Below are 5,947 nucleotides of genomic sequence, written 5' to 3' on the forward strand. Positions count from 1 at the left end.
GTAAAATTAGTTCAGCAATCAAAACCTGCAGAGCTCAAGAAACCTAAACTAAAACCTCTCCCTTCTCATTTAAAATATGTTTTTCTTAATGAGCAAGAATTGTACCCCGTGGTCATTAGTACTGCACTTGATGACCCACAAACTTCCCAACTTCTAGAGGTTCTTCGAACCCATAACAGGGCAATAGGGTACAGTATTGATGATCTCAAGGGTATTAGCCCCGATTTTTGTATGCACAGGATACACTTAGAGGACAATTATAAGCCATGCATTCAACCCCAGAGGAGGTTGAATCCCAATATGCAAGAAGTAGTCAAGAAAGAGGTTATGAAATTACTTGATATAGCACTAGTAGAAAAAATGCTATTTGTAACGCTCTAGTAGTAATTGGCATAAATTATGTTAGTTACTATAAGAGTATTAGTAGCTGACATAGATAACGCGGGTTACAAATAAGTTATTATTAGTAACTAGCATAACCAAGGACAGTTAAAAATAGTAGGTCAATGATAGGCTGACCAACTATTTGTAAGGGGCATAAAAAAAGGCAAGTTACAAATAATAAGTCAGAGTTTATTAACCTTATTAATTGTAACAAGCTTTATTAAGGTTAGTTACTAATGCTAGCACAATACTACACACGAGTGCACGACTCACACTTCACTGTTTTTTATTTTTTTAAAAAAATTCTACGCTTCCTCCGTTCCCCTTGCATTCATTATTTTTCTTTTTCCCCATTTTTTCACATAAACCCACAACTTCTCTCTCCTCTGAATCTGCTCTAAACCTCCTCCAAAACTCCTTTAAAGCTTCTCCAAAAGTCATTCATCAAGAATAATATCATCAAGGTATGTCTCGATCTCCACCTAATTTATGTATTTTTAATTAATTATAAGTGATTATTTTATTAAAAGGACTAAAAAGAATTATAGGGTACAAATCATTAGGTAAATTAAAAAAATAATCATCTAAAAAGAGTCTCTCTCTAAAACCTTGTTCTTATCCCACCGCTTCCCACTGTTTCCATCACACACTTGGCCCAGCTTTCGTCTCGCCGGCGATTGGCAGTCCCCTCCTCTTCCATAGCCGGCCAGCCCTATAGTTAGCCTTTTAGTTAGTGTGTTGGTTCCGATGACAATTTTGAAGCTCTCGTTTATCTTGCGATTGTCGTAGGTGGTTTCAGTGAGTTATGCTTCCTTTTGCTCTTCTTTTAGTTATTTTAATTTTCTTTATTGCCTTAATGAATTTCTATTTTATGGTCGGCTGCTAGCTTGTTCAAATCCGAGAGACCAGAACCACACGGGTTGAGGGTTTTTTTTACTAAATTTTGGTAGTGGTGATAGTTGTTTTCATGGATTTGCTGTACTTTTGTTGTTTTCATGGATTTGCTGTACTTTTGTTATTTATTATGTGTGAGGGATTTGGGGTCTTTTCTTTTTTTAGTGGAGGTTCAGGTTGTAGACCGGGGTTCAGTTTGTTGGTTCCAAAATCAAGTTATAGAATTTTGGTTCCGATGTTGGTGTGTGGCACCTATGGTCTGTAGTTGCTAGAGTTTCAGTTTATGGGTGATGAAAGAGATCTTTGGAGAACCAATTCAGGATTCTCATGGAAATTCTCAGCTTACATTATTTTAAATTGATTGATAAATTAATTGACAATTAAGAAATTGGGTATTTGTTTAATGCATTGCATTTGGGCACTAATACAAACCAACAATTATGCTCTTATATACAGCATTGGGTGTGATTTTATTTGTTTCATTTGTATTTGGTTGTGTTGCTCCCAACTTTGTTAATTTTTTTACAATTGAAGTTTGAATTCTGCATTTTCAATGCTAATTTAGGTTTAATTTTCTATTTTCAGAACTTAATCTTCCAAAAATATTAAGGTGAATAGGTGAGTATTAGAAGAGTAAGGCTATTTCCTTGATCTTTTAATTTAGCTGCAGTTTGGTTGAAATTGCCCCTATTGTGAATGTTGAAGCGTCAGATGATGATACTACTTGGATTGAGAGATATATGGGGATTTGGGCATGTAGTTTCCTCTCGTGCTTAATCAAATGGCCTTTGGTTATTTCATGTAGTAAGATTACCTGAGTTGCTCATTTAAAGAGAATTGTAAAGCTGGGATTAAGTCTAATGAATGCGGTATCACTTTTTAAATTGTGTTGCTAGTATTTCGGTAGATCTTTCATGGTCATTAAATTGAAAGTCGTAATATCAATAGATTTTGGGCCCGGGCAATGCCTTGAATTATTGCGTGAATAAGATCTATGCATGAATGTCATGATCAAATGTGTGTGTGTTTTTTTATATTTTTTTAAAAATTGTTTTATATATATTGTATTTCGAAAGGATAATTTATTACACTGTTTAGTGGTATAGATTTTAGCATATAAATTTTAAGTTTCAGGTTCAAGACTTCAAGTCATGTACGATTCATATCTTTTTTGCTTGTTTAGGACCACCTATTAATCTATAGTACAGGAAAATTCTTGTAATTTTTCTAGCTCTTGTTGTGGCTAACATGATTATTGAAAATGTTCAAAACGTACGCAATAATTAATTTAAGGGTTGATCTCTATTTTCTTTGTTAATTATTGGTTTGGCTATCTCATATATCATAGTGTTTCCTCATTAGGATGACTACTTTTTAGGTCAGCACCTTTTGTGACTAGTATTGTGGACGTTAAGATTTTGTATCAGCACTCTCTTCATGCAAAGGTTTTTAGATGGAGTGTAATTATCTTGTGAACTCTTGGTCTTAAAAAGGTTATTAGAATGTATACAAGCAATGGAGCAGGAAGTATTTGTGTTGTGTGCTTGTTGCCCTGTGGGTTTTATTTGTTACTTGTTAGTTGTTACTGTGACTACAACCTATTTTCTGGTCTCTCAATCTCCTTACTCTGTGTTACAAGTACTGATTTAATTATTAAATTAGAACACACAATATGAACTTTTTCTTAATTGTTGAACCTTGTCAACTCAAGTGCTTATACACTAGAGCATTAATTAATGATGAAAAAGAATCTTACAACAATTGTCTGAATGAATGAAATTTATAGTACTATAGCTCTCTTATTCAATAGCAATACAAGCATGAGTTGACTTACCAAACAGCCTTACGATCTAACTAGATGTTGACATGTCAAAGTCTGCATAACTAACCTCAATTTTCTGTTATATGAGTTCCTATTCTCTGCTTGGATGGAATTGAGTTAAGGACCACTGTCTAATATGGCTGACCACTTAATTCTGATTCCCTGTAGTACTTAAACTTTTGGCATGCCTTATTTAAATATTCTAGTGTGAGTATATTTCTTTCTTTCATAGAATTTTAAGCACAAAAATATGACCTCGTAGCTATTAATAAATATTGTGCAGACTTGCCTAATGCCTAACCAGCTACCAATGAAGTGATTTTTGTGCACCTATCAAGTTTGCTTGTCCTTTTTTTCATTGAGAAGATTTCTTTCTTTCTTTGATTTTTACTTTTCTCATTTATTTTTTAAAGGTTCACAACTGGTTGACACAACTGAAGTCATGCAAGAGTAGGAGTGCTCGATCTTGAAGCAAAATGTGAAGGGCTCGTTGGAGCACTATCTGGTCATGAAATACCACCCATTGAAGAGAAGACTGCCTCATCTAAGCCAAATACTCCCAATTTTCAAATTTTCTTCTGTCTTGTTTATTTATGTTTATTTTCTGGCATTGAAATGATGTTTTCCCTATGTTTTAGGCCCTAAAGAAAGCAGTGCAACTCGTGTCCACGGACATCCTAATAGTTTTGAGTCTAACACAAAGCCTGGAGGACCTGTGGGAATCTGGTCAGTTTCTGATGAGAAATCAGCTTCTTCTAGGCCATGTGCACACAAATCTCCATCAGCATCTACACATGTTGACTTATGCAGTTCTGATGATGATGGCGAACTACCTTCACCAAAGGGACTTAAAAGGAAGCTCTCAACATCTGAAGATCACTTAGGCATTAGAACTCATGTGGTTAGTCATGAGTGCTCTTATTTTTGCTCTTTGGATACATCAAGTCAGCCAACCTCTTAGCTATACTTGAGTTGTTTTTAGAAATGGTTTGTGTGAATCTGAATAAGTTATTGAGCATTTGAAATTTCACTACATTATGAAAATTGAATCGATGATGTTGAAAAGCAGACGAGCGGACTGAACTGATCCCGTGTTGATTGTCTGCATAGCTCATTTCCTTGAGTTTATCAGAGATTTTCCCTTTTTTAAAATTTTTATTTCTTCACTATTTCTCTTTGATTTTTAATATTTTAATTGATGAAATTGAATTCCAGACATCGGCAGGTGTTTATTGTGAATTACTATGATAGACCATTTATTGTCTGGAAAATTAAAATAAGTGCTCAATCGTTGACTGGTAGTATATAAATGTTGCTACTTTGATACAATTTGTGCTTTAAATTTTCAATACAATCAATTTTCTAATTTAATTTGATTAATAACATAGTAAGACCTTTCTTCTTTTAAGGGTTAATTTGTGATCGATATTCTGCACTTAGTTTCTTCCCATCCTTGCTTATCATTTTTTCAATTGCCTATTTTTTATGCTTGCTTGGTACATATGTCATTTTGGTTGGCATGTATGTTGTCAGATTCACTTGTATCTTCAAGGAGTACATTTTTTTATTTATTATTTTTATTACATACAATGTTCAGGCACATATCAAACTGATATCAGATGTATCTAGCTAGTGGTGGTCACATTTCCGGTTGGAGTTCACTCAAGCAAAGGTCAACAGAGCTTGTTTGGGCACTTAGATTCATCAAGGTAATTAAATAATTTTGCAAAGAATGACTTTCCTAAGTGTATGTTGATGTCTGATGTTACCTGAGTTGTCTTCCTGTATTTTAATAAGCAACTTCTAGCTTGTGTATGTGATAGGTGAATTGTGATATCAGGCACCTGCTATGTTGTGTATGTGATGGTTTGGTCTAGTTCAGGCACCAGTTGAGGAACCTAAGAAATTGAAATTTGAGCTACTTCAGGTACCTCATAGCTTGTGTATGTAATAGATTGTGCTAGTTCAGACACCTAAGAAACTGAAAATTGAGCTAGCTAGTTTAGGCACCAAAGCATCTGCTACCCTATGTTTTGGTTGTATTTTATATGTGTGGTTGTTTTATTGCTCTCCTCTTAACTATAAATGCAATTATATGTATGTGACAGTTTAGTCAGATACAATTAAATGTATGTGATAGCTAGTTTAGTCATAGCATTGTTTTAGTGAAATTACTGGTTTTGATTTCTGTATTGAATTTATTTGTGACTAGTTTTGTTTAATAAGTGATAGAAGTTTTTCTTGTGAGTTTTGATGCTTATTTTCTTTTATATCCCCTCAGTTTGATGCATTGATCATGTTGGAAGAGTTCACTTGGTCACTGTCTGAAACAACCCTTTTTTAATTTTGGCCTTTTTTATGTATATATTTCTTTCCCATGTAGAATTCTATCGCAATATCAAGTGCTCAGTGTGAACTGCTGCTATCCCATACAGAAAAGTCAAATTTTTGAAGCTGACAAAATCGTCAAAATTTAAAGGTGGACCATTATATCAATTAACTAACTAGCTTTTTTTAGTTATAGAGTATTATTTATTGTGAATTGTGAGAAATATTTGTAATATACAAGTACATCAATTCAATATAATTTACAAGATGTCGCTTAAAGTTGGTCTTATATTGGTTAGATCAATAATTATTGTATTTTATAAAAGTTTATTAACAATTAATGGTCTTACATTAAAAAAAATATAAATATAGTGTACGGGTGGTGGCAGTAGAGGAATTTGCTACTGCTACCATTTTATTTATTTATTTTTTTATAATAAAAACACTATTTGTAACTGGCGTTAGGCTATGCCAGTTACAAATAATACTTTATTTGTAATTAGCATAACTTAACGCTAG

General features: G+C 33.5%; 1 long non-coding RNA gene across 3 annotated transcripts; it reads left to right on the forward strand.

Annotated features, from left to right (window-relative positions):
• Positions 1-714: 714 nt before the first annotated feature.
• On the forward strand, positions 715-5,711 carry LOC145587516 (uncharacterized). 3 transcript variants are annotated; one of them, XR_014101285.1, is made up of 5 exons: positions 723-848; positions 1,864-1,911; positions 3,514-4,001; positions 4,698-4,809; positions 5,484-5,711. It is a non-coding gene; the product is annotated as an uncharacterized LOC145587516 (long non-coding RNA). The 3 variants fall into 3 exon arrangements; XR_014101284.1 differs by having other exon boundaries at positions 724-848; positions 1,864-1,896; XR_014101283.1 differs by lacking the exon at positions 1,864-1,911 and having other exon boundaries at positions 715-848.
• Positions 5,712-5,947: the final 236 nt, after the last annotated feature.

The sequence above is a fragment of the Chenopodium album genome, chromosome 17 (assembly GCF_948465745.1).
Source record: "Chenopodium album chromosome 17, dcCheAlbu1.1, whole genome shotgun sequence".
NCBI classification, from domain to species: Eukaryota; Viridiplantae; Streptophyta; class Magnoliopsida; order Caryophyllales; family Amaranthaceae; genus Chenopodium; species Chenopodium album.